The sequence below is a fragment of the Pinus tabuliformis genome, chromosome 7 (genome assembly GCF_031772625.1).
Source record: "Pinus tabuliformis cultivar Carrire ecotype Pingquan chromosome 7, CPIR1, whole genome shotgun sequence".
Classification (NCBI taxonomy): domain Eukaryota; kingdom Viridiplantae; phylum Streptophyta; class Pinopsida; order Pinales; family Pinaceae; genus Pinus; species Pinus tabuliformis.
This window is the reverse complement of record NC_142293.1, coordinates 252,428,688-252,443,350: the sequence shown is the minus strand read 5'-3', so window position 1 is coordinate 252,443,350 and position 14,663 is coordinate 252,428,688.

Below are 14,663 nucleotides of genomic sequence, written 5' to 3'. Positions count from 1 at the left end.
ATAAGGGTCCGGAGTATAGCCCCTTGATTTCACCTCCATGAAGGGACAAAGAAGTGATGGCAAAGGTCTCTCCATGAATCGTTATTCAGTTAATAAGATAGGATTCTCGCGAATACAACCTCCACCCACTCCACCTCCAACTTCACCGCCATCACCTTCAGCTTCACCCATACCACCTCCACCTCCACCGTGGTTCAGTATGGAAAATACAGTGAAGTTTCCTTTGTTCAAAGGCTTAGAAAATGAGGACCCAGACAAATTCTAGTTTGTTGTGAGGGATGTATGGGAAGCTCAAGTTGTGACAAATGACCACATAATGAAGGCGACACTCATTAGTGATCTACAAGATTGTGTGCTAACTTGGTATGTTAAGTACTCTAACGATAAACCGAATGCTAAAGTAGCATACATCTAAACAACACTAAATAAGGAATTTAGCAGGCCTAAATCTGAGGCGCAGTCGATCATGGGATTCAAAGAGATCATGATGCGACTGGACGAGACACCTTGGGAATTGGATCAAAGATTGAAGTGTAAAATCTGCGAAGCCAATATGAATTTGACAGATGGACAACATCGCGAGTGGTTTGTGGTTTCACTACTACCCCACTTAAGGAGCGCGTTGTCGCAATAGAAGATAACAACTCAAGCCGAGGCCTTGGAGATTGCCATGAGGCTACATGAGACTTCGATCTAAGACCCCAATCTAGGAGTTCAGCAGATCCATGCGCAGCTGCAGAATCTTTGCCTAGAGATGCAAAGTATGAGGCACGATAGGATGGTTCGACCAGAGGTATGCAAGGAGGTATGGTGCTTGAAATGCAAGAGTCAGGGTCATGACAAAGACCAGTGCCCGGTCTTTGCGAAATACATTGTAGGACGAGGACTGATGCCTTTAAGACCGGAAGCTCAAGCAGGACCTAGCACTGGGCCTACATTATGGTGCGCTATCTGTCAGGTAGCCGGAAAACATGCCACGTGTAACTGTCACTTGCTACAAAAGTATGTACAAGCACTGCAACAACTGTTTTGCAATTTTTGTAGGTCGGTAGGACATGATGAGCGTACTTGCAGGATCTATGAATTGATGATGGGTAGAACTCCGACATATAGGGTTTAGGTCGAAACGTGACCCCTTGACCAAAATGTAGGGATGACATGAACAGGATTTTGGGGGCACAAATGAGGCTGAGGCACAGGAGGTCTTGGTAGAGGTCGTGGACAGTTGATTTTCTACAATTGTGGAGGACCAGGACACTATGCCCATGATTGCACTAATCCAACGCATTTGTCATGCAAGTGTTGCATGATGTTTGATCATGAAATGGAAGATTTTCCTATGTTGATAGCTAGGATATGAGACAAAGGGGCACTACCACCTCCATTGACTCAAAACTTTCATATGGTTAGGTATGAGCCATGCAAGGAAGATCTAAACGTAACTATACTGCTCAGGAGTGGGATCACGACAGGGGTTGACAAGGGAAAATAGCCAGAAGATAGTACATGAGTAATCAAAGCTCTAATGAAAGAGGTCGAGGTTGATTTGGAGCACACTCATGAAACCTTCATCGAAGATAAGAAGAGCTTCACTGAGGCCTCCACCTCAGGAAGAAAGGATAAGCCTAAGTCAGAAATGGACCCTTCTATGCTCACAACTTTCCTGGAAACCTGTATGAAGTTACTGCACAATAGCAAGGTTGTAAAATGGTTGCAAGAATGCATCAATAGATGTGTTGGGACCATGCACGGTGAACTGCTTGTAGTTTGAAAGATTGGTAAGCATAAGACAAGGATGGGGCGTGAAATGAGACTCACCACACAGATCAAAGAATACGAGATGGATTAAGTCATTCTAGATTTAGGGTCAGATGCGAATGTCCTACCAAAATAGACATGGGAGAAAATGGGGAGACCTATACTGCAATGGTCTCCAATTCAGCCAAGGATGACGAATCAGTAGAAAATCATCCCCATGGGACGGCTGCAGGGAGTGACCATGGATATTGAGGGAGCGAGTGCGCGGGAATATTTTGAAGTAATAGAGATAGTGGATGATAGCAATACCTACCTTGTGCTCCTGGGAATTTACTGGGCTACTGATATGAATGGGGTAATCAATTTAAAGAAGCAAAAGATGATCTTTGAGAAGAAGCCACTGAGCATAATAATACCCGTCGATCCTACCGAAGGATTGTACTATGCAGAACCAGTTCGCGAATATGAGAGTGATGATGATCTGGATTGCATATATAAGATAATAGCGTTAGACCAAGACTGGGTGAATCGAACCACGGATAGATGAATTACATGGGATTGCGAGAGTTCCTACACTTCAAATTCTGATGAAGAAATAGAACACTTGTAGTATCGGTTACATGAAGTAACTACGTTGAATTGCAACATGATGAGCTAGTTGTTGTGCTATGTATCGTCAAAGGTAAGAACTATTCCTACTTATGATGGACTAAATGAGGTATATGTCTTTCTGGATGCATTTGAAAGAGGGGTACCAGAAAAACAACGCTTCTAGTCCTTGGACTGGGCACTATGTGCTATGCCTGCAAGATGGTGGGGTATGCACAAAGGAAGCTTTGATGGTTGGTGTGACTATAAGAAAATGATGAGAACATGATTTGGGAAACCTAAGATGCAACTAACAAACAAGTACAATGGGCAGAATGATCCATGCGCGCATCTGGCCAAATGGACTCAAGTTTATGGAGAAAAGCCCCAACCTGAGTTGGTGCATCTGTTTTGTCATACCCTAGATGTTATCCCAATGAATCAATATTTAGAAATAGAGCTCCACCATAGGATAGGCGACTGGGATATCCTACGCGAAGGATTCATGATGACATTTAGTTTTGAGGACGAGTTTGACAGTATTGATAAAGCACTACAAGAGGTAAAAGTAGCCATTTTTAGGATATCGCAAGATCCTTTAGACATAGTCCAACTCAAATTGGCTACTCAGCTGAGTCACATGCTCAAATGTAATAATGTAACTACTAAAGATGAGGATGAGGATCCATGGAGGATTAAAATTTCAGAAATAGAAGGCCACCGTGAGGTTCAAGGACTGTAGATTGAGAACCTTGATATAACTGCGCCTGTGAAAACAAGACAAGTGAACCTTGGTATGAAGGGAGAAACCAAATTTGTGATGATTGGAGACTACTGGGATGACACGGTAGTGGATAAGGTCACTGAGTTACTCCGTGAATACTAGGACTTATTCCGAACCAAGTTTATAGATCTCAAAGGAATAATTAGAGATCTCGAAGTGATGAAGATCACGTTAAAGCTCGAAACGAAGCCAGTTAAGAAAAGGCCTTATTGCCTCAATCCAAAATACAAGGAAAAGTTCTGCTTAGAGCTAGACAATATGCTAGCAGCAGGCATCATTGGGCCTGTGGAAGAATCCAATTAGGTAATCCCAATGGTGGTGCAAGAGAAGAACCAGATGGATGAGATAAGGATATGCGTGGATCTCAGAAAATTGAATGATGTGTGTGTGCAATGATCCTTTCTCGACTCCATTCACAGATGAAGTGTTGGACAATGTAGGTGGCCAGGAAGCATATTCCTTCACTTATGGGTTCTCTGGGTACCACAAAATCAAAATCACACCGGAGGATAGGAGCAAGATAACCTCCGACTGAGTGGGGTTATTTTCAATACACCGTAATGTTGTTTGGATTGAAGAATTCACTTGCAATTTTTTCGCGCGTGGTTGTTGTGGCATTCAAGGAATTTATTCATATGTTCCTTGAGGTATATTTTGATGACTGGATTGTATTTGGTCTGGTTAAGTGCCATGTAGCGAGCTTGCACTTAATGCTGGATACCTATCAAAGATACCAGAGCACACTCAACCTCAAGAAGTGTCTATTTTGCGTTCCTTTCTGGAACCTATTAGGGCATGTGGTTTGCAGACAAGGACTGATGGTAGACCCCACAAAGTTCATAGTGATATTGAACTTGGAAGCGTCGAGGAGTGTGAAACAGCAGCGCACTACTCTGGGACATACAGGATATTACAGAAAGTTTATCAAAGGCTAGACCCAAATCACCATGTCAATGGAAAAACTGTTGACGAAGGCTGTCACGTTCTGCTGGAAGCATGATTGTAAGAAAAGCTTGGATATATTAAAATATAATATGGTTACCACGCTGATTCTAATCTTCCCAGACTGGAAAAAAGAATTTCATGTACATGTCGACGCGTCATGTATAGCGCAGGTGGCAGTACTAACACATGATGGAGGTGAAGGCTTGGACCATCTTATCAGATTCGCAAGCCGCAGACTATCCAAAGCAGAGAAGAACTATTCTACCACTGAAAGCGAGGGGCTAGCTATGGTGTATGCGCTCCAGAAGTACTGGCACTACTTTCTAGGAGGCCATTTTAATATGTATATGGATCACTTTGCGCTAAAGTTCCTAGTCAATAAGCCTATGTTGGGGGGGAGAATCTTTAGATGGCTTATAATGCTCCAAGAGTACAATTTTGAAGTTGTTGTGAAACCTAGATGATTGAACGTGGGACCTGACCACCTGTCGTGCATCGAGACAGGGGAGGAACCAACTAATTTGGAGGAAGGATTACCTGACGCACATCTCTTTTCTGTGTGCATTGAGAATGGACATTTTTAGGATATAATACACTTCCTAACAACAAGAACTGCACCGGAAGGATATTCTTTACAGCAAAAGAAGGAATTATTTGTGCACATGGCATATTTCTCTGTCATTGTTGGGCATCTATAAAAAATGGGGACTAATATTGCGAAGATATGTACCAAAATTTGAGAGATGTAGCATCCTTAGGGATGCTCATGGGGGCAGCACGGGAGGACATTATGTAGGGAGAGAAACCGCACAAAATATTCTACGTGCAGGATTGTGGTGGCCAACCCTTCATCAGGATTCAAAAGCATATTGCAGGGCATGTGATGTATGTTAGTGAACAAGTAGGAGGGATGAAATACCTTTGAATCCACAAATGACATTGCAACCTTTTTAGAAATGGGCAATATATTTTTTAGGACCCATTCAGCCACAAGGGAACACAGGAGCGAGGTATATCATCACTGTGATGGAGTATTTGAGACAATGGGTGGAGGCGCAGCCTGTGAAGGATTACACAGGCGCAACGACTGCAAAATTCCTCACCCATGGAATTTAACCATGGTATTGTAAGTGGCATCCACCCATGGTATTGTATGTGACATCAACCCATGGTATGCATTCACCCATGGTATTTACCCATCCATGAAATTTACGTATGGTATTGTAACAAAAAAGACTATAAGTAACAAGTCACATTTTGTAAAAGGATAGATTGTCCACCAAAATGTAGCTTTTACAGTTATTCTCTATTTTAATAAAAAAAGTTTCTTTGTGGTTTTATTTGCTACGTGTTCTCTCATATTCTTCTTGGCACTGCAATTTTCAATATCTTGGGTGCCTCCCCCCCAAAAATCCATTTCAATTTTTTAGCTATTAGGGGCCTCCCACCAAGATCTAAATCATTTCAACACGTTCAAGTGAAAATTATTTCTTTTATCCTTTCCTCCTCCTTGTCTGGGTTAAGAACATCATTGGTTGCTAAAATATTTCCCCCTGGCCTAGGTTGGGTCCACTTGGTCCCATGTAGTCCCATTCCTTTGAAAGATGATTCTTCAAGAACCATCTGGGGTACTAATTTAAACAAGGATTTTAGGGATCAAGAAACTCTTTCACAAGTCATATTCCCTAAACCTCTCTCTCAAATCCTCCCATCCTTCTCCTAGAAGATATTATACCTTTCTTAGAAATAAAGCGAGCTCTATTCTTCAACCTCTTCTGGAAAGGGATTATTTGGGTCACTCCATATCCACTTATTGAATTATACTTCATTGGTGACTCTATAATATATTAGGTCTCCTCCCATTAGTCAAATTCCATAAAGAGTAGGGAACTTTAACTGAGGTGGAAGTGGGCTAAGTATCCTTTTCTTTCCCTTAGTCTAGCATTTTCCCTTTAGGCCCCCTGCTACTTTGAGCGATAACATTTTGGCGCAGTTGTCAGGGACACGATATTGTGTGTTGCTCCCCATATGACATATTGACATAACATTATTGGTGACTCCATTGGAAGAAGGAAGCCCTAGTTCTTCATTAAAATTTAAGGTCAATGCTTCTAGGGTGAAGCAAGCATTTTTCTAGACATCTTTAAATTCACCCTAGCTACTCCTACATATTTCTCATGCACACTCAAATAGGTTGTCTTTCATTGATAAATTTCCTTCTTTGGGCATTGTTGGCATCCTTGGGCACCCTAATCATGTCACGTGAAGGATGGTACTTGGGGTGCCCATGTTTGATGGTGATCCACTCTCCGCAATTAACCATATAGAAAGATTCAATGCACATACGTGAAAGGAGAAAGTGGTTCACCAAGATGTCCTTATGTTATTGTTCATGGGATCTCTCAGTGGTCACAACTCATCACTGCATGATCATGAACCCAAGAGCATCTCAACTATTGAGGATTTTTTTGATGGGTTTCTTAATCACTCTCAAGTATACCCTACATTAAGCATCTAGGAGGAAGCCCTGATCAAGCATCATCTAGACATTGAGAATCTAAATAGTGAGTAGGAATACAATTTGTCATTAGGTCCACATGGTGAGAAGGATGATTCTTAGAATACATGCTTTGGGAAGAATAATTCCAACGAAGGTGAAGTTGAGACTAACCTTACCTTTCTCAAGGATATTACTTCTAACGATTCTCCTTTTGAGAACCTTGAGGAAGCTGACCCCATTAACCCCCTGAGAGATGAAATTGAATATTACTTCCACATTGAAAGGGATAAATTGGAAGTTGTTGGTCCTCAATTTGTTTGTGCTCCCATTTACGACACCAAAAAGGAGGATGAGGATGATACTTATCTTTGATATTGAGGAAATTGATAAGGCTCCCACTTCTCATGAGTATGATTCTATGTTCAAATCACTTGAACCTTTAGATTATTTTGGGAAGGAAAAAACTATTGAGTACAATATTTCTTCCTCTGTTTTTCCTATTGGTCATAATATTGAGTCTTCGTCAAGTGATTCCCTCACCCATGGTCAAATGATCTCAAGTAACTATGATCCCTTCCCACTCTAGAGTATAGTGTCAAGGAAAATCCCTTCATTGGTTATACTTTTCCTCCATGGAAGCACCCTCATGGTTTAGATCACTCCATTGTCTCCCTGTTAGGTCCCTATAATACTAGTGATTCCCCCATTACTATTTTCATTGTAGACATTATTTTTATTTTTGTACCCCTATTGTCCCCACATTGTTACTATTGTGCCCCATAGAAGCCCACTATTGTTATTTTTGTACCCTTATATTATTATTGTTATGTCGACTTTGATTATATTGTGCCCCTTAGAATCCTATATATAGAAAGGAGGTTTTGTCATTTGTATCATCCAAGAATTGTTCAGTTTTGTAATTTAAAGGAGGTTTCCCCCTCAAAGAGGCTGATTTCTAAGTCGTTTATCTATACTTTCTATCTTTTTGTGAGCTACTTTCATAACATTTGGTATCAAAGCATTGGATTCTAGGGTTTCGCTACTTCAAAATAGGCCATCGTCGAATTTACGCTATACTTTTTTTCTAAGTCCTTTCAGAAGCTAAAACAAAACCCATTTGAGTGGCAATATCGGTGATCTATGGGTCCAAATTTCAAATCTTGTCTAGCTATATTGTTTGAGATATGATCCAAGGGATTTAGGGTTTTTGTAGGCTCCTAAATTACATCCCAAACATGTGACCTTGGGAAAATCATTAAAAATTTCTCGCTTTGTATCAGATTTAAATATTGTTAGAAGTTACAGAAAGATAAGGACTGTAGTTTTCTGTACATCGTTCTTAGGTCCGAAGGTTGAAATAATGACACGCGGCACTTTGTACAATTGCACTCTACTGAAAAAGTGTATAATCAGTTCATCTTGGGAGATTGGGCATAACACTTTCTTGGAGAACCCAATTTCGATCTGACTTGTGGTGTTGGAAATAGTTTTCACAGGGCTACCGAAGTTCACAATTTCGGACCATGGAGATATGAAATTTCAGAGATACATCATATACAATATTGAGCTCCTACAAATGAAAAAATGTGTGTAGTATTTTTAAAATTTTGCATAAGTATGGTTTGAAAAATTAGTTTGAAGGAATTAAAAGGGCATAGTAAAGTATAATTATCACTAATTGATGCCCCGAAGAAACAAAATGGAAATACCTAGTAAACAACCTGAAAGCTCTAGAATGACTCATGAAGAAGAGGAAGAAATGTAGCATGATATATCAAAATTACAAGACCAAGTGAAACAAAATTCACTCTCACAAAAAGTAATAGAAGCTAAGATGTATTCTTTAAAGAAAGACTTGGAAGCTAATATGGATGGCGCGGAAGCTAAGATTGATGGTTGAATTAAAGGCATAGAAGCTATGATGAATTATGTGGAAGCTAAAATGAATGATTTTGAAGCTAGGATGGATGGTGTGGAAGATAATATGGATGGTTTAGAAGAAAATATTAAAGGGAACATGGAAGATTTGAAGACAAATTTGACAAATGTTCTACAAGAACTGCTTACTAATGGAAAAATGGTAGTAAGGGAAACTCATTATGATAACAAAATAAATGTTAATCATGATTTCATAGACTCTAACATTGGATTAAAGACCCACCATGTTCCAAAGATCGATATGAGGAAGTTTGATGTCAAGGATCTTGTAACATGGATACTACAGATGGGGCAATATTTTGATCTCCATAATGTGAAAAACACACAAAAGGTATGCATTGCAACTTTATGTTTGGAACCAAATTAGTTTGTATGGTATCGATGGTTTTGATCTCAAAAAGAATTTGTCACTTGGGCAATTTTTATGGATGAAATAATAGCACATTATGAGGATACAAAAAGAAACACTTTTTTTATCCGATTGATAAATCTCAAACAAAAGGGTTCAATGATGGAGCATATTGAGGACTTCCAAAAATTGAATATAAGGGTAAAAGATATTCTAGAGGAGCATAGGATTGATGTGTTCATAGGGAATCTAAAGGATAACATCCAACATGAGGTTTTCCTTTGGGAAACTGATTCATTGGAGAAGGAATTCAAGTTGGCGAGAAAAATGGAAAGCAAAATTATGGCAACAAGGAAGCCTACCACTCACAGTTATAAAGATGGAAGTGTTGTTGCCCCTAGCCTTCCATAACCTACAAGGTTGACACCACAACAATTGGAAGAAAAAAGAGAAAAAGGGATTTGTTATAGTTGTGATAGAAAATACACTAAAGCTCATATGTGTGCTGAGAAGAAATTATTTTATAGAGATTGTGAATAGGGAGAAGAAAAGGAACAAGAAACATCAAAAGAAGAGGATATACATCAAGAACAAACCCTAGAGAAAGAGGAAATGAATTTGACCATATCTTGTAATGCATTGGATGGAATTACCACTCCTCAAACTATCAAGATAGAAGGACATATCAAGAGGAAAAAGGTAATAGTGTTGATTGATTTGGGAAATACCCATAATTTTTTTCATTGTAAGACAACCAAGGAATTGAATTACTTCCTATATGTAGCACCAGAGTGTCAGGTTATGATTGCAAGTGGAGGAACCATAAATGTCTCTAGAAAGTGCCATAATATCAAGCTATCCATGGGAGAATATGTATTGAATAGCCCAATGCTTTCCATTCCAATAGGTGGTGTTGACGTTGTACTAAGAGTCCAATGGCTACAATCCTTGGGTACAATAGCTTTCAATTCTCAAGAACGTTTCATGAAATTTTCTTCTAGAGTAAAGGAAGTTGAATTAAGGGGTATCATAGGGAAACCAAGAAATATAATGAGCTCTAAAAGAATGACAAATATTCTAAAGAAAGAACAACGAGGCATAATTGCACAATTATGTTTGCCAGGTGTTCGCACATTGAAATCATCTATTTCTCCAGATCTCCAAGATGTTTTGGACAATTATTCCAAGGTATTTGGGACTCCCAATGGCCTCCCACCTATTCGTGATCATGATCATGTTATTCATTTGATTCCAGGAAGTGTTCCTCCAAACATCAGGCCTTACAAATACCCCTTTGCCCAAAAGAGTGAAATTGAACGTATGGTTGCAGAAATGCTAGAGGCTAGTATAATTCAACCTAGTCAAAGTTATTTCTCTTCTCTAGTATTGTTGGTTCACAAGAAGGATGGATCATGGAACATGTATCTAGATTATAGGGAGCTCAACACACTCACTATTAAAGATAAATTTCTCATTCCTATCATTAATATATTACTGGAGGAATTGCATGGATCAATTTACTTCAAGAAGTTGGATCTTTGTTCAGGATATCATCAAATGAGAATGAAGACTGAAGAAATTTTGAAAACAACATTTAGAACTCGTGAGGGTCATTATGAATTTTTTTCATGCCTGTTAGCCTTACCAATGTACCTTCTACATTTCAAGGATTGATGATTTCCATTTTCAGACTCTTCCTTAGAAAATTTGTGTTAGTATTTTTTGATCATATACTAATCTACAACACGTCTTGGAAGGATCATGTTCAACATGTTAACACGGTTCTCAAACTATTCAAGGAGAAACAATTATATGAAAAAAGCTCCAAATTTTTCTTTGGAGTACAAGAGGTGGAATATTTGGGTCATATTGTATCTCATGAAAGCTTTAAGGTAGACCCTATCAAAATTAAAACCATTAAGGAATGGAAAATCCCCACATCCGTAAGGCATATGCGAGGATTTATCAGGTCGACAGGGTATTTATCGTAAGTTTGTTAAGGATTATGGGAGAATAGCACAACTTCTAACAACATTATTAAAGAAAGATGCTTTTTCATTGAATCCAGAAGAAACAAAAGCCTTTGAACATATTAAAGAGGCAATGTGCCACACACTGGTCTTAGCTATGCAGGACTTCACAAAAACATTTATTGTGGAATGTGATGCCTCAAGAAATGGAATTGGTGTTTCTTTAATGCCATAAGAAAGACCCATTGATTTCAAAAGTTGTGCAATAAGAGGAAAGTATTTACACAAAGATATTTATGAGAAGGAAATGTTGGCAATACTACATGCACTTAAGAAATGATTACCCTACCTAGTGGGAAAACACTTCAAGGTGAAAACGAATCATGATAGTATTAAATACTTTTTAGAACAAATATTATCTTTAGAAGAGTAGAAAAAATGGGTCACAGAAATGTTGGGTTATGACTTTGAAATCATCTACAAAAAAGGGAAGCAAAATGTTGTGACAGATGCACTCTCAAGAAAGGATGAGGATGTGGAAGCATTTCTTTGCATCATTTATATTATCCAACCAGATTGGATAAACGAAGCAAGGGATGAATGGAGGAATGATGAAGAAGTGTGTGAACATATTTAAAAGGTACAACAAGATCCTAGTACATCTGATACATTTAGCTGGAAAAATGATTGATTATGGTACACATATTGCTTATACCTATGTAAGAATTCACAACTCAAACAAAAGATTATTATGGAATTGCACACGTCTCCCTTAAGAGGTGTTATAGACATTTTTGTGCCTTACAGCTCTAAGCATGAAATGTCCATAAACCAAGGGCTCCTAAGTCCCTAAAAGTGTTGTTCTAACTCCTAAAGGAACAAGGTCAACAAATTACAGCTTCTCCCAGAAGTTCTCCACTAGAAACTGCTCAGAATAAGTCAAAACAGGATCATTTCAGCTGCTCCACTAGCCAAGTGCGTTGCATAGCACCTGAGTCCACTAGCTAGGTGCATTGCAATGCACCTAAATGCACTACCAGGGTACGTTGAGTGGGAAATTACAAGTGGAAGTGTCATTCCATGAGGTGGAGAGACAATGGAAGCTTCCAGAATCTTCTCCAATGACACTTGCCTGACTGAATTCGACCAAGGATGAGTAAGAGGCTTTCAGTCTCCAAGTGGAAGCAAGAACTGACAGAGAGAAGCCACTAATCAAATCATGAGCTGACTCATCCTCCTTGCATACATCTATATATGGATCCCTCATCCCAGAGATCCAGAGGTTGGAATTTTGCACATTGTAAGGAATTGTTGTTGGTTTTGAGATACATATCAGAGAATTGGGTGATCTATGCTTTGTTGGGGGTAAAGAAGGGACTTCTTTGCTGGGAGGTTGATGGTGGGTCAGGAATCATCGGTTGTAACTCCTCCTGGATCTTCTTGAATATCAATAAAACTATTTGAGTTTCTTCTCCATGCTTGTGTTTCATTGATGCTTGTTACATTCGTATGGTTAACTTAAATATGATCCTAAGTTATTTATGAATATAAACCCATGTTTTTGTATAGTTTCCTTCTTCTGTGATCTTACGGGTACTTGGTGAAGCTGGGCAAGTAAGGGAGTAGGTAGCTGGAAGCTGTCAAAGAGGAGAGAGATTGGATCGAAGGACTAGCGCAAGACACAGGTTGGTTCATCCTATTCCTCTTTGTTTATAGTTCATAAAGAAGAATACAAAAGTAGTTTTCTCTGTTTGTTTCTAAGGTAGCTGTCACACCTTAGTGGGATAGAGTAGTTCTAAATAGACACTTTTCCCGATAACAAAATGGTGACTCCGCTGGGGATTGTGTCTAATTAGTTTGTTTGTGTTTCTCTAGTTGTTTGTTTCATAAACTTAGAAGTAGCAAACGAACTGCATTTGCCATTAACAAATGCAAAGTAGACATCTGCTGCTTCAATCCATTCACTGGATCTATTTATGATTTGAACAGCTGATTCATAAACTAACTGATTGCCCTTGTGATAGCTCTTAGACCCCCCCTTAGATCTACCTCTGATTGTGCATTACTAATTGCTTTTACTCGGCCAAAAACCAAAGATTAAACACCAAACCGTGACCCAGAACCCGGATAGAATTCTCGTTTCTGCCCCAGCGCAGGCTCTGTGAAGAGGTTTTGCATTTCAATGCACTTCCCGAGAGGGCTACCTGCACTGCAATGCAATCTCTCTGTGTAACAGCTGCGCTGATTAGCCTAGCCTTGTGCAGCTGAGGTTCTTTGCTTCATTCTTTCCAGTTTTGTCTCTGATTTTTGCAGCCTGTGATCAGTATTTGACTGTTTCAAACCCCTTTGCCTTACTGATATTCCACCTCAGTTGTACAAAAGAACTGTAGATGTTTTTATGTGTTTGTTGAGTCGTTTACAGTTTTCCATTGCAAAAGTAGAATAGTCGTACTGTCGTCCTTTGATTTAGATCTGTCGCAAGTGTCGACTTTGATCATAGGAGAAAGTTTATTTACTGCTGATAGTCGATTATGCTTTTACTTTTGCCTTTGGTTTGAATTTGTGACTTTCTAGTGTCAAAACGAGTATTTATTTCAAAATCATAAAGTGTCGTAATCATCTCTACCTTTTGATTTCGAAAAGAAGCTTGTTTATGTTTGTCGCTTGAAAGAAAATTCAGATTTGTACATCAACTTTCTTTTTAGGCATCAATATTAAGAAAGTGAAAAACAAATACATGCATGTACATTTGCATATTGACAATCTATTTGGCTTGATTTAGGAAAGTTCATTTACAGTGTGCTCTTTGCTCTTTGCGAAAATATTGTGTCTTTCTTTTCCCTAGTAGCTAGGATTTTCATTGCTGAAAAGAGATAAAAGTTTGTTTATCATCTTTAGATTGCATTTAAGGAATTACATCTACATCTCGTGGTGAACCCGAAAGGAAAACTTCATAAGAAACATCAACTTAAAATAAATTCAATGAACCTAACAACACTTTGGAACTTAACGCACAACATTTAGAGGTCTAGGCTAGAGACGTATTCCGGCGTCATAAAGCCTGGTAACTGTTGTCCTCACTGATGGTTGGGTGATTCCTCCACTTTGAGACGATAAGTGCCAGTACGGACTTGTGCTCCCATGTACCGTCGAGTATATATTGGGAGACACCTATAGGCTTAAAACCTTTATCCATAGGAAGCCGTGTCGGCCGCCCTACTGATCGCAATGCACCGAACACAGCATTCGGGAAGATTGACTGCCGTACCGTAAAAAGTATTCTGCAGTTTTGTGATTGGTTTGGTACTCCCTCTACCTAGACCTCCAGAGCAGTCCCTTTCGTTCCTTTCCAGACTCCTTAATGGAAAAGGTCCATCTGAGCACTTGTCACTTCAGGCTCATTAAAAATCGAAGGAGACTAGAGTCATCTTTTTTTTTTCTCGACTCTTAAAAACTGAAAAAACAAGTTGTGTCAAAAGCGTCTAAAAATCATTTAATTTGGAAACATACCTTCCCTTTATTTTATTTGATCGAGTAATCCGCAATCGTGGAAGAATGTCAATTGAAACCCTGTCGTTCGCGGAGGCTTACGATTCAACCGTCTTTGTCTTCGGAATCGAAACCAGTACGGACAAAGCGAACTCGTTTAACCGGTTCCAAATCTCCTATCAAAGTTAGAACAAGTGTTCCAACGACATCAGAGACTCCGGTTACTCCAAACATTTCTAGAATCCCTGCCTCAATAGAAGAAGTTCAACAGCCACAGAAGGACAGTGGTACTGATCCTAGTTTGAGAACAAACACTTGTGTTACCGAACCAGTTCCATCTAC